The sequence below is a fragment of the Lepidothrix coronata genome, unplaced genomic scaffold, assembly GCF_001604755.1.
Source record: "Lepidothrix coronata isolate B3197 unplaced genomic scaffold, Lepidothrix_coronata-1.0 Scaffold10, whole genome shotgun sequence".
NCBI lineage: Eukaryota > Metazoa > Chordata > Aves > Passeriformes > Pipridae > Lepidothrix > Lepidothrix coronata.
In genome coordinates, this window is record NW_016690190.1 from 4,957,109 (window position 1) to 4,972,042 (window position 14,934).

Here is a 14,934-nt window from a genome sequence, read left to right on the forward strand (position 1 = left end):
ATGAATAGAAGAGACAGTTGGTTTATAGTGTCCATATTAATTCTTTTCAAGTAAATTTTTTTGCACAGAGCAGCGAGAGCAAACATAATTCTTGACACCACAACACACAGGCAGTTCGCCTAGTTTAATGCAGAAAAAGAAAAAATGAAAAACTAGCGCTATTTATGTTATAAAAATGGTGTTTGTTTGGTTTTGGTTTGGTTTTTTTTTTCGAAAAAAAGAAACTACACATTCCCCATAAAGTATGTGAAAGTATTAAAGTCTCCCTTGTGTTAGCTGTACCCTTGAGTCTGCCCAGCTCTGTGTGAATGATTTGGCAGGGGCAGAGAGAGAAGCTTAGTTCTTCCTGCCAGCCCTCAGACAACCTGCAAGTGTGTGCTCCTCTCTGCTGCCCTGGCAGCAATGGATCTCTAGAGTGAAATCCAGAGCATTCCTTTCTCCTAGAAGTACTCTTTACCAGTAGATGGAAACTTTAGAGCTCATGAGGAACATGAGTCCCTGGAGAAGCAGAACAGAGAACCTACAGAAGGTCTCTGAGCAGCAGGGTTGAAGGGCAGCATGAATCACAAGTTGGAGTTGAGGGCTCTGACATACTCCTGGGGTGACACAACAGTGCAGGAGCCTGGGCTACCTTCAGTGAAGATTGTTTCTGCATTTTCCAATAAAATGAGCAATTGGTCCTTATTCTCATGACAGGGTCTGATGGTTCATGTCCTAATTCAATCTATAAATCTAAATATCTAAGTCTTGTTCCTCTTTAGAATAGCACCACAAGTTGTTTAGCACAAAGGGAGGGACTTACAGGGACTTGAGAAATAGCCCAAAAAACCAAAATACCAGCAGAATTCTCTTTATGTGCAAAATAATAATAATGGGATGCTTCTAAAAGAAACCAGCCATGTGAATTTTAAATATTTTGCATGAAAAAAAGAAAACAGGTAATTCAACCACCCTTTTTTACTATAGATGCATGAAACTACATTTCCTGACCTGGTAAGCCACTCATTCCACCCTAGAATTGAAACTTAATTCTGCATTTCCACAAAAAGACATCTGCTATCTCTATCTAATAATTTATCATATACGTAGCCTACAAATGGCTCTAACTTACCTGCTTAGTATCTGACTATACACCTCAGTGCCTCTGGCTTCTTCCATGTAAATGGCTCTACTTTATTCTTTTCTCTCCATTCCTTCAAGATATTTATATTTATATGTATAGGCAAGTTATATTTAACTGGGACTCACCTTTCAACTGTTTCACCATGAGGTCAGTCAGGCAGTGGTGCAAGTTGGCCAGAGAGGCTGTACCATCTCCATCTTTAGATGTTTTTAAGACTCAGTTTCATAAAGCCCTGATCAACCTGGTCTAAGCTCAGAGCTGCTGCTTGGAAGTGGAGGATGGACTGGTGACCTTCTGAGGTCACTTCCAACTTGAATTATTCTTATTTATGATTTTACTATAATTTTTGTTTGTATCTGGTCATTCATTTCTTCTTTCCTTCGATGGAGGAAAGAAATTTTTTAGTCTTACCAATCCTTGCATACAAATATAAGAAAATAACTGACTACCCTTCCAGGAGAAGTAGAAACCTGTCCAGTGAAAGTTCTAATGTATAAAGAAAGAAAAATCTCAAACCCAGAAGACTGATAATTTTATATGTAGGCAGGGTAATTAATGGAGGATCTTGAACGCAAATGAGTCATGATTTTAAGCTTTTACTCTTGAAGCTACAAGATCTAGAAATGTTCTCTAAACAACACCTCCCCCAGCCAACTGAGATGTTCCTGTGATCATATGCCTCTGGGACAAGGAATTCAAGAACTGAAGGCTGAGTCAAGCAAGAAATTGTCGAGTAATGATACCTTTGAGCTCTAGCTGCTGGGCTGTGGCCTGACAAGGGCAGCATATGAGAAGGTCCTTAATTCTCCTGAGGTTCACAGAGAGGCATAATTGCACGAGCAGATAGTAGATGCGTAATGAATTCTGCTGAGCCAGACCTGCAGAGGGCATGAGTGCCACTCGTGGAGATTTAGCTGACAGCTTCGAGCTGTAGCTGTGCATGCAGCTGGGGGAGCTCCTGGTTCAGCTCCTCACGTTCTGGTTTAGAGACAATAATCACAATCACATCAGATGTGAGACATTGGAAAAATAGTCTCATCACTCATAGGATGACAGCAATCACCAGCACACCAATTTTCTGAAATTGTTTTTCAGAGCAGCACTAGAACCTTTTAAGAATTCAAGTCCTATCAAATGTGCAGGGAAATGAGCAAAGAGAAAAACCTATTTATAGCTAAGCTTTCTTGCTGTTGTTAGGGCCCTGAGTGCACCAGCAGGCTCCACAGTCTCAACTGTCACATCTGGGTTGTGAGACAGAGCTGGGAGAAACCTTACTGGGGTCCTCTGTGAAGCTGGATGGGTGCTTCTCTCCTTGGTTTTGTCCAAAGCAAGGCTGCTTCTGTCTGGGTCCCTGTCACAGTCTGGCTGCCTTGTCAACTAGATCCCTGACCCTCTAGGGCCTGCTGGACCACCCACCCTCAGTGCCCAGCATCCTCCTCACACGTGCTGGATAGCTCACCCCACTGCTCCTGGAGCACTTACTTTGTTCTCAGCAGCCAGAGTGCAGTCTCTTGCTCCTAAGAGAGCTGGAACATAAAAGAACTTGACTGAGCAACCTTTATGGAAGAAAAATCAGCGCCTTCAGAACAGCTGTAAAAAGATCTATGTGATATAAGTAAAAGAATATAATTAGAATGTGACTGGCAGAACACCCGAGTAATGACCTGAGACTGCAGTATAGCTACAACATCTTCTGAGCGTGAGTGGGGAGGCTGTTTATGGCATTGGATGTATATTGCTCTCTCTGGTGAATACTCCTTGGTGTAATGTTGTGTATCACAGCTGGGTCTCTGACAGAAAAGAAAGCTCAGAAAAGCTTTAGAGGTGAACTCAAGAACTTGCTTTAGTGCAGAAGAGCTGCATGTTTTTTAAGGCAATGTTAAACGGTGCTGTAATTTGGCATAAATCTGTGCTGGGATTGGAAAGGACAATCCTTGTCCTCTCTCCCTTAGGGGAGCTGAAAACCAGGTCCTACTTAAAAAAAACAAACCAACAACCTTCTCCATGCTTAGGTTAGTTCTTCACATGACTGAAAAGTGCTAGCAAGAAGAAGGCATCTGTAAAAAATAATCATGTTAGGACAGCATATACCATCCTTTTAGTGATAATGTGGGTTTATTTAATATCACCATAGATCCTGAAGTTCTTGAGCGTGTTTTCTGCTGCCAAGCTGTTGTTGGGTACTAAAACAATAAAGTATCCCAGTGGTATTAGCTGATAGCTGAAGATACGTAAGCGTTCTTTCACAAGCGTTTGAGAATCATCCAAAACTTCTGGAGTTAAGCTAATGATGTTGTGTACAAGTGAAACACATGTAAGTGAAACAACATACTGAAATTTCAGCGTGATGATCAGTAGGTGGTGCTCTTTTCCCAAGTAAGTGTAAGAATTATTTTCAAATTATCAAAAACATTATTAATCTCTTTCAATCTTTTTAGTCCAGAATCAGATGATATTTATTAAGAAATGTTTCAAACACCTTTTTGCTTTCAGAAGTCACTCCAGACTTTCACTATATTTCATAAGAGACAGAGAGACACTGGTTTATCTGATCCACTTTGTTAAACTTGGTGGAATAATCTAATTGTGGTGTTGCACTTTAACAAGTGGCCTTTCAAAAAGAATAAAATTATCTGTCCAGATTTTAATTAGCTCTCCTCTTTCTATCATGATATTGTTCTGCTTTTTATGAAAACAAAACCAAAGAAAACCAACTCCCAAACCAAAAAACCTTTTACTACCTGGTGTTATTTTCTTAGACATCATTTCTTCAGTTAATTAAAACAATCTGAATGAATGTAGAGGTCAGAATATTTTACCACCTGTTCTTCTTAGAGTAGTAATGTCAAAAATAAGAGATTTTTTTTTGAAAAGTGCTCCACAATTCTCATCTTGGAGAGACTTCCAGATTTGCACTGGGAGAAGTTCAGGTGACTTCATGGAACAAATCACAGAAGTCATGCCTTTGCAGGACTGTGGCTCTAAATATTCAATTAATCTCTATACAAGAAGATCCACACTGATGCTTTGTGCTGATCCCTGCTCATACTTCTTTTCAGTCTTTAGTGCAAATGATAAACCTTCACACATCACAAAGAACTGAGAGACCCCACTTACTTGATTACAGTTATTTGATTTTCACTTACTTTCTGTTTTTCTTTGATGACTGTCATACTCACTGGCAAGCAGAGTTCAAATGTTCCCAGTTACCAAGTAATTTTGTGCTGGTGCTCCTCAAGTTTCCATCACTGCATGAGACAACCCATTGAACTAAATCTGGGAAGCACAACTTCTATGAATGCTCTTTGGCAGCCCTGCCCCTGTCTGCTGTGCCTGGGAATCTCAGAATCCTGCTACTGAGGATTTACAGACACAGAGCATCTCAAGCCTTCTCCCGGCTTCAGGGTTTGGGCTAAGTAATTGTCCTAGTTGGAGCAGCCAGGTGGGTGTAACCCACTGTGTGGGTGTAACCCAAACTGTGTATTCTACACCCTATATATCATTTCCCAGGAACTGTTAACAACAGACCATTTGCAGCAGCTGCCCAGAGCACACCTGACCCCTCAGGCTATAGGCTGGATGTTAAGAAGCCTGTGAGATAGAAGGATGTTCCTATCCTCACACCAATGACTCAGGTGTGATTGGTGCCTGCCTCTGGGCAGTCATCAGCACCTCCACGATCAGTCTGAGGGGTCATGTCTGCTAATGGGCCACCAAGGATTCCAAAAATATGTCACAACTCACAATCACCCATTGAGGAACTCCCCACCCTGGGGAGTGGGCATTCCCACCCGAACCTGAGTGTATATAATCTTGGGGTCTTGGGACTTCTGGGCCCACTCATTGGATCCGGAGGAGGACCAGAACCTTGACCGGACTGCAACCACCACACTCAACCAGACTGCAACCAGCACCCTCACCATCAGGTCTTCCTTTCCTTTTACTTTGGACTCAGGGAGACCACATGGGGCTCAGCACGGGGGCCAACGAACACCGTTCTGTTCGTGCCCCAGGGTGCTGGGTTATACATCTGGGTTTTGTGAGTTAAAACCAATTGTTTGTCTGTATAATTGTATTTATTGTATTATTTTTATTAAATTGTAATTCTGGTTTATAATCTCTTTTGAGCTGGGTTCATTTCTACTGCCAGTTTACCTTTAAACCAGCACAGTAATTTAAAGGGCCCATTGAGGATTTAGAGTTTCAAATGCTAATAAAATCCAAAAGATTTCAGATGTCTTTCTGAGGTGCTAGTCTTAACTATAGAAAGGCTTGGGTTTTTAGTATAAGGGCTAATCTCATTCTCATCACTATAGTATCTGAGAGAGCCATCATCTGAGCTGTAAGAAATGCTTTTTTCCTCATAGATTTCAATGTTTGATTGATAATCGTTCTTTTTATCCCATAGGATCTTGAAAAGTATCCTAACTGTGAGGACATCCTGACCTCCTCTCCGTAGGTGTCCAGTGTGTATCAGATTTCATGTGACAACTGCCCCTACAGAATAGAAAATTTACAAGAATTTAATAAAAGTGAAACCAAAAGTCTGGAACTCATACTATGTACATAGTTTTTCCTACAATGATTTTTTTAATCCTTTGAATGGTTCTTCTGTTTAGGCCAATGTAGTATTATAGGGAGTATACAAATCACTGTGATTTCATACAGCTTAATTGAGGATATTATAGGATATGAGACTCTAGCTTAAGCAATTTTTTTTTCTAGATTGATGAATGTAAGATAAAATCTGTGCTCTGTACTTGTCTGCAATATGTCATTTAGAACAGGCAATTTAGTTCTGTTTCAGTAAATGAGTGCTCCCTCTTTCATAGACTCGTTTAGATGTGAAGAATGAGATCCTTCACTTCAGTAGCATAATTTTTTAAAATGAGCTGATAGATATGTCCCTGTTATGCTTGGGAGCATTGCAGCATAGGTTTTAAACTCCATGGATGATCAAATGTGATCAATTTAAAGGCCTGACTCCGAATTATGAAAAGCATTGGGCATTTAGGGCCAAATTTACTAAAGGACTAATGTAATGCCTTGCCTTCTGAAAGGTTATTGAAGTAACAAACTGAGATAATCCAGCTGACCCTAACTTCTCTTTGGTAGTATTTCAAGAAAAAACAAGGCAAGTTCATGCTTTCCATGAACAGACAATGTTAATCAGACTGCCACATTTGTACACTAATTAAATAGCATGCTGTGTTATGTGTAAGTGTCATGTAAGCTTTGTATAATATTGCATTTATATTAGCATGGTGTAAAAATCTAAATTAAATTAAATAACATGCTCTGATGATTCTGAATGAGAAGAATTTTCACTCTCGAGGAAGCATTTTGATTTATTATTTCTTTTTAGTTCAGATTGAGGCATCTGTTGCCATTGATATTTAATTTCTGAATGGGAGAGGTTTGAGCAAGCTTAGGGATGAATTGCTATGTGCATTTGATTCTGTGATCTTGTGGAAGGCTACACAAAGGTGTCTTAAGAGCTTTGTGAAGTGCTATTGTGTTGTGCAATGTGTACTAGTCCTTGCAAGTCCTTATCATAATGTTCCTGACCTCTGCAAACTGTCATAGGCTCAAACTAGCATATATTTCCTCATTCTCATAATATATTCTCAGAATGAACATATTATTCTTGTTTATCGCAGGAGAAAAAAGTAGGGAGACACAAGTGCTTCAATTTTACCTAAAACACTCCATATTGGTCGTGGTCTTCAACAACACATACAGATAGATGTACTTAATCTGCTCCTGCACGGCAGTTCTTGCTTATCAGTGCTTAGTATCAGTGTGGGTATTTTAGTCCTTTTTTGTTTTTCTAATTTTACACTGCTTTTTTCAGGAGATCCTGATAGTTCCAGCTGTTTTTCAGTCAGAACTCCTTCAGAACTGTGTTTAAATTTTTTTTTAATTATTTTTTTTATTTTATTATTATTTTCATTTTTTATTACATGGAAGCAAAAGTTGTTCTTCAGATACAAAGATCTGTGCTTCCTGAGAAGCATACTAATATACTGATAGTGGTTGCAAGTTCTTTTCGTATTAGTTCATGTCTTGCTACTTAGGTTGAAGTAAAGAGGTTCTGGCAACATCCATTTTAGAGTGAATATTAATAAACAATGTGATAGCTAATGAGTATGAGCATACAGACTTGAATAACAGGTATTGAATGCATTCTCCTGTTGCCTTAGTAACCATTCATTCCCCACTGAGAATTTAACTCACTATTCAATGTAAATTTAACCCTCAAATATTCAGATATTTCCCTATTATAGTAATGGGAAACATTTCCTAAAGCCTGAATAAAATTGCTGGAAGAAATAGTAGCTAATTTGTAACATTATAGCAAATTTTTGGCTCAATTCCCTGATCATCTGTTACATAAGCTAAGTACAGGGCACTTTACCTTACCCTTTTTGTTTAAGAAACATGCACATAAGAGTCAAAACCCTCATAAAAATCCACTTTATATCTGAGGACATGCTTCTGTGGAAACCCACAGGTAAATAAATAAGGTTATTGATGCCTCTTTAGCAAAATGGTTAGCAAACACAGGAAGATAATATTATTTTCCCCTTCCTGTCCCTCATTTCACAAGATATCTACTTGCACATAGAATCCACTTAATCATCAAGAAAAAAGATGGCTAAATAATGACTAAATAATGGCTCTTTCACTTTTTAGCATCTTTCTTTGGTGTAATATTCAACATACCAGCTATCTGTAGAAGAGCACAGAGCTGCAAGTAACTATTGGCAAAAAGCAAAGACAGTTTCAGTGTTACAGTGAGAAAGTAACTCATGGATCTCCTTCTCCTTTTTGATATTTCCATATGATGGCTCTGGAACCAGGAACCACTTTTCAATTTATGTGACAACCCTTTCTTCTTTTACTGTTCTCAGAGGGATTTCGGGAGAAAGCAAAATCACAGCTTGCAGGTCAAAAGAGGTCAGGCCAGGTCTGGGAGACCAAGAGCTGCACCCTAGGGCACACCAGCCTCTCTAGCAGGCACAGTCTAAAATAATGGCCCCTCTGTCCTCTGTCTGTACACAGGGTGCCTGGGCAACTATCCTTGCAGCTCGTTGCAGAAGCTGGCTCTAATTATTATGGTTACATCTGCTGAGGCATGAAAAGAATTAAGTCAAAGTTTAAAGTAAAAAAAAAAAGTAAAAAAACCCCAAACAACAAACAAACAAAACCAAAACAAACAAACAAACAAACAAACAAACAAAAAAAAACACCAAAGAAAGAACCAAAGTGTTAAGCTGCAGTTGGAGCTGCTTCTATGCTCAGGGAATTTTGCACAATACACTGTAAGTCATATCTTAAAGATACAAAAGGAGAAAGGGAATTTAACTGCTCTCCCTTCGTGTCTTCATGGATTAGCCCCTAAAAGACATGATATCAGATGGGCTCCATAGAAGTCAAACCTAAACTAAAAGTTTGTGCTGGCATTGCTCAGGGACATGAGGAGGTGTGATCCCTGAGTGACAGACCTGTGCTAGCAGAGAAACCTTGGCAAGAAGCAGTTATAGAAAGGAAAAACACACTTCAATGTGTCCCAGGGTTCACTGCTTGAAGTGCATCTGCTGGAGCTGTGTTAGCAACCACAGCCCTTTGCATTTACTCTACCCTGGGCTCAGTGAAGCTTCACTAGACACTGTCCTCTTATTTAGATTTTGCCAGATGCATGTATTTTTTTTTCTTTTCGGAATCTTACTTTGGTGTTTCAAAAGTTTCATTTTCCTTCTGTCTAAAACACTCGGAAGAGCACAGCTGTGTCGTGCCACATGGCCCTGTTAAGGCTGTTGATGCGCAGCAACATACAAAACAAGTTCATTTTGAAAGGTCTATTGAGTTGATGGCCTGGACCTCAGGCAGGAATGCTTAAACACAGTCTTCAGAGAGCCTTGAGACCTCTTTATAGGGAGAAGGGTGCCTGCTGAGAAAAAGAGCATGTAAGCATGAGATGAAAACTTACAGGATTATGCAGGAGCAGAATTGCACAAAGGGAAGAAGCAGAACTGAAAGGGTCTCTTTAAACCTAGTAGTCCCTATTTATTTATTTTGTGTGCGTGTGATATATAATTATTTTGTATGCAGTATGTTCTTTATGATGTGAATACCTCAGGGTGAGCTAGATAATTTTCGAAGTCTCATTCCACCTCAAATCAAAGACCCATAGAAACAGCAGAAAAAGAAGTGAATTATGCAAGTACTCTTACTTGGAGAAACAATTTTGTTGCTGTTCTTAAATTATCTTGTCTTTTGTACCAGTTAGCACTTTTCTTGCCATCATCATCTCCATGCCCTCTGCCCAAGGATCCCAGACAGTTTGCTCTGACCTTTCGACCTCGGTGTTTCTGCCTCCTTTATTCCTTTACACCTTGGCATGGGTTAAAGCCTAAAGCTCAGAAAACCTGAGAAGAGCCTTTGCTGCAAAAACCAGGCTGCAGAGAAGGCAAAATAAGAACATTCTTCCCTGGTATTTGAATGTGTTTCTTCAAAGAAAGACAGTAAACTAGACAAAACAGGCAAGGTACCATTGCAATGCTTTCCTTGAAGAGATGACAGTAATCTCTGTGATGCAATTTGTTCTTTTTTGTGGTCCCTCATTGCTTTCTTCCAACAAACTCATATAATATTGCACATAAAGTGGAAGCAGAAAAACCCATTCTGAAGAACCCACACAGTTGCAGTCATGAACTCAGCAGTCTAGCAAAGCTCATCAATGCACCTCTAAGTCCAAGACATGAGCTCAAGGGCTTGCTGTGGTCAGGAGCCACTTCCCAGTAGCCTAGGAGTATACAGAGAGAACAGGGCAGCAAGATTTGAATATCTGGCTTTAGTAGCAGGGCTCTCATGCTATGGAAGTGCCATGGTTCAGGGTGATAAGGGTTGCTCAGCTCCTTTTACAGTCAGGAGCAGCACAGGGTGCTGAAGGGGCACTATACCTTGTTGTGGGCTTGTATTTGCACACTCTGCTTTTCAGTAGTGTCACCATCCACTTGGTCCTGCAGTGAACTGGTTCAAAAATTAAACCAGGCAAAACCAAATCAGATTTTCCTTCTAGGGCTAATTTTCATTTGGTTTAAGTCCCTGAACAATTTGTTTTCATCTCCTGAGTCAGGTCATAGGATCAGAAAGGTGGGAGAATGCAGCATGCAGCAGGAAGAGGGAGATAGTGTCACATTAGAATGGTTTAAAAGTATTGCACTGCTACATATAGTGGCTCTCACCCTGAACAGAAAACCAATCTATGTCCTGCTTCTTTGATTCTCTGGTAAAATAATGGGATGGAGGGAGTGCAAAAGCTACAAAATCTTAATTTCTTAGAAAATTTGAGTATTGGAAAAAAGGTCCATTTCATGCACATGTTTTCCTCTCGCTACTTTTGCATTTCATATCTTGCAACAAAGAAAAGTTGTTGGCTCTTGCTATGTTGTTAGTAGCAGAATTTGAAAACGTTTTTTGCGTCTACAGACTGCGCATGTGTTGGCTCTCAGGTGTTACTCAGATTTTTTTTTGCTTTGAGAGAAATGTGTGGCAACACTGAGAAAAGTACCAAAAAACCATCCTGCAATATAGTTTTTGATGAGCATGAAGATCATGAGGCCAGACACTCAGGTAGCTGTTCGGGACTTGCTAGGGTGAGAGTGTGAAAAGGAATCAGTGAATAGGCCCTAAAATCCAGAGGGAGAGTTTCTCTTTCTCTTCTTTCTCCTTGTATCTCTGAGACTCACAGAGAAAAACATTAACAGCATGCGAGCCAGCAATATTGGAAATTGTGGAGAAAGCAATGCTGAAGGGTACAAATGCAGCTGACACGAATGCTCTGAAAACTCCCATTATGGATCCCTGAGTTCTTTGGAGCAATGAAACCTTTCTGTGTTCTCTGTGCAAGTGCTGTGACCTGATAAGACTTCTAAATTGTAACACAATGCCAATGGAAAGAAAAGATAAGTGCAGTGAAAAGCAGCATGCTGACTAGGAGGTAAAAACACTGACACTGACATTGACACAGGCTTTTCTTTTGAAATCAAGCTCATGGCTGTTATTGTAACTAACTCATGCTAGTGAGAAAGAGCTGTAAGCGATTTTCAGTCCATTAATACGAAATATTTTTCATTGGCAGATGTCAATACAGTCCATGACACAGTCAGTATGATTGGCATGATTTTGCAAATGGGGAAATTGAGGCATAGAGAAGTAAGAGAGTTTGATTCATGGTCACTCATCTCTCTGACAGTATCACAGTCAGTACAATCCAGGAATCTGTAGCCTGAATCAAACATTTTCTGCAGTATTATTTTATTTAAAGTGTGAATGTGGGGAGGGTGGTACTTGACATGTATACACTTGAACTAGGAGATATTCTAGAAATATCTGAAGGCATAATTCTGTACCATTCCATACTAGTAATCACCTTGTCAGGAAGGCATTGAGCACATCTTATCAAAGAGAATTCAGAATAATCTTACCTCTAATCACTTTCACCTTTGCAATCCATTAAAAGGCACATCTCTGTTGTGCCTTCCATCTATTTTTTTTTTTAAAGAGATCCTACTGATCTGACATTTATTGATCTGAGCTTGTCTTCCGAATTGCTAATTTGTTTATATGTTCCTAAATGACTCTAAACCTGTTTTTCTACTCGATTCTGTTAGAATCTGAAATAGACTCTCTTTGATAAACAAACATGCAACTTGTGTAGTTTTTAAAATAATATTTGATTATTTTTCATCATGTTTTTACAAAATACTTCAATATAGTAAAAGACAACACCAACCTTTGGGTACAATGGCTAGTTTTGTAAATGCTGTAACTTATCATTTCAGTAAACCCATTTAAGTAAGCCTAAGTTAGCCTGCCTAAAATTGTCCCAAGGGAACAATGGGATCTAATTTTTTTTTGTTTTGTGAAAGGTACCTTTTCATTATCACAGACTATGAAAATTTAGGTCATATTGGCTATTATAGAGACATAATAACTTAATAGTACAGAATGCAAGCCACTAAGAGAAAAAATTCAGATTTTGTTTTAATTCTTCCTCTTATAGTAGTCATGTACTTAATTTGTTGTGATGCTGTTCTGATCCTCTGTGATTTTAAGAGTCAGAACTGATTAGAAATTTGCTAGCAGTACTTCTACTTGAAATCCCTTTTTTATCCACTTTCTTTGGATATCTGTTTATGTTTTCATTAGAAATGGCAGTATAATGGTTCCATATTATTGTGGGAGTCAATCTCAGTGTAACATCTCAGAAACTTCTTTCTTGAAGAGATCTCTGTTAATCTTCAAGAGACTTTGCTAGATGACATGTTACAAAAAGATCATAAAATCATAGAATGGCTTGGGTTGGAAGGTACCTTAATGGTCATCTAGTTCCAACACCCTGCCATGGACAGGGACACCTTTCACTGGACAAGGTTGCTCAGATCTCCATCCAACCTGGCCTAAACACTTCCAGGGATGGAACATCCACAACATCTCTGGGCAACCTGTTCCATTGCACTGAAATGAAATACTTGGAGAGTAAATTTGATCCTAACATCTTCTGAGGATATTACTAAGTTAGATTGTCAGAAACTCTCATTTCTAAAGCCACTATTGGGCTATCAGGAGAAGACTGAGGACTTTCAGCCAAGTAAAGTCTGTAGGTTCCTGGTGGTGGAGGTGGCGCTCTTCCTTTTGCAGCAGATGGCTGAGTGAGTCTGGGGTAGGACATGGGTGCAAGCCAGACGGTAAGAGGCTAAGCCCACCTGAAGCCACACAGTTTGCCCTCCTTGGCAGGCTGTTTTCCTTAGGGATCTACTAAATTCCAGCTCAATTCGTGGCACTTTACCTGTCTGTACTCTCAAGACAAAAACAACGTCTTCCTTTTCATTCTGAACCAGTAAGTTTTGCACACTCACTGGCTGCCTGCAATCCATCTCATCAGGCTTATTACAATCTAGCGACCAACACAAAGGATTTTGCATCTAAGTGTCATGTTTTCAAGTCAGAAAACCCAGGAGAAAAGGTCTAGCTCCAGAGAGAGTGTATTACCAGCAACTTAAATGGACCAGACTTTCCTCGCTCATCCATGCCATCTTTGGGTCTGTTTGATCACCTCTACATTTTATCTCTCTGTAATACCCTGTGATGTTCCTCCCTGGCATATGTTTTGGATGCTTCAAAAGCAGAAGGAAGAGATGGAAAATTTGTTAACCACATAAGAAATTCTTCTCTTACTATGGAAGCAGCAAGTCAGTCGACTTGAGAAGCTAAAACCACCAAGGAGCAGAAATGTTCTCTTTCGTGCATAGACTAAGAGCTGCACTCTGAGAACTGTAGAAGTACAAAGCCTCTATGCAGAGCCTGGGCACTATAGCAAAAGTTCACAGGTGCCTCTATTCTACAGCATTAGCTTTGTGAAATTAAAGCACACAGTGTAAGTTGATAACTTAGATATTTATGGCATTTTTTAAATTACATTTATAAAAAAATTTAAATGCTTTCTCTCCCACTGTAGTGTTGCAGTTATTGATTATGAGCTAGAAAATTAATTTTGCAACTCTCAGCATGAAGAGAAACATGGAAACATGGATAAATCTGTGAAGCTTCTTCTCATTTGCTGGTAACTCATAATGTCCTCAGGAATTGTGATAATACAGCTTGGTCTCAGAAAACCAGAGGACATAAAGATATCATCTTCTGTGTACACAGTATTTATCAAGCCTTTGAATGTGAGAGACAGATGTTTTACCAAATTTCATTGTGGTCAAAATTTACATAGACAATGCTTCATTAGTTCTTATGGATAATCTCAGTATTTAGTGAGGCTCCTGAGGGTCCAACTGAGTGCACAGGTACTTGCCTACTACCTGCCAATAATGGTTCATCTGAACATGCACTGCCCGTAAATGGATAAAAACAACCAGAGGTCAAGAGCCTTGACCACAGAAGACTTCTCTTCATTATAACAAACTGGCTGAAGGCCCTGAAAATTTCTTTCATTACAAGTCTTGCCCATGCAGACAGACTTTATTCTATCAATGATCCACTCAGAACAGGATCTGTGGAGTAGTAGTTATCTTGCACTTTTCATTTAGAGTTGTTTATCTTTCATGTTTTTCCTCTAGGTTTTCTCTTAAGACAAATTTAAAAGGCACATTTCAATCAAGCAGGACGATATTGTCAAGCTCATGCACTGAATTCCCATGGGGGAAAAAAAAACACAACAAAACTTTCTACTGAAAAGGGAAAACCAAAACTCTCCACTCCAGTTATGTTAATCAGGAATCTGTCTGCAGGAAGGTAACAGAGTTGATTGCTGGTAGACTCCTTGCTTGCTTCTTCTCAGAGAGGATTTCTGTGGTGCTATCCCCCTTAGGCAGGAGGAAAGGACCATGAGGTTTCTTCTCTGGATTCCAGTGGCAAAAAGTGATTTATTCAAAACTCCCATGGGCTTTTAAGGTCTCTGGGGGAGGGTGCATCTGATGTCAGATGCACCTGACATCTTGCACTCCAGGGGCTTTGCTTTCAATAAAAATATGCCACCAAATATTGTTAAAGAAACTGTACAGCAGCATATCCTCTTTCGTAGGAGGGGGGAATGTATTAAAATATACATCAGAATTATACAGTCATAGAAAATACAGCTGGAAGGGACCTCATTTAATCATCAGGCTTGTATTGGCACTTCATGCTTAAAACATATTTGACAAGTGTCTGGAAAACCTTGAGCAGTGGACATCCCAGAGCTTTTTTGGACTAGCAATTCTCTGTCCTTAATCTCTTGTGAGGAAGCACACATA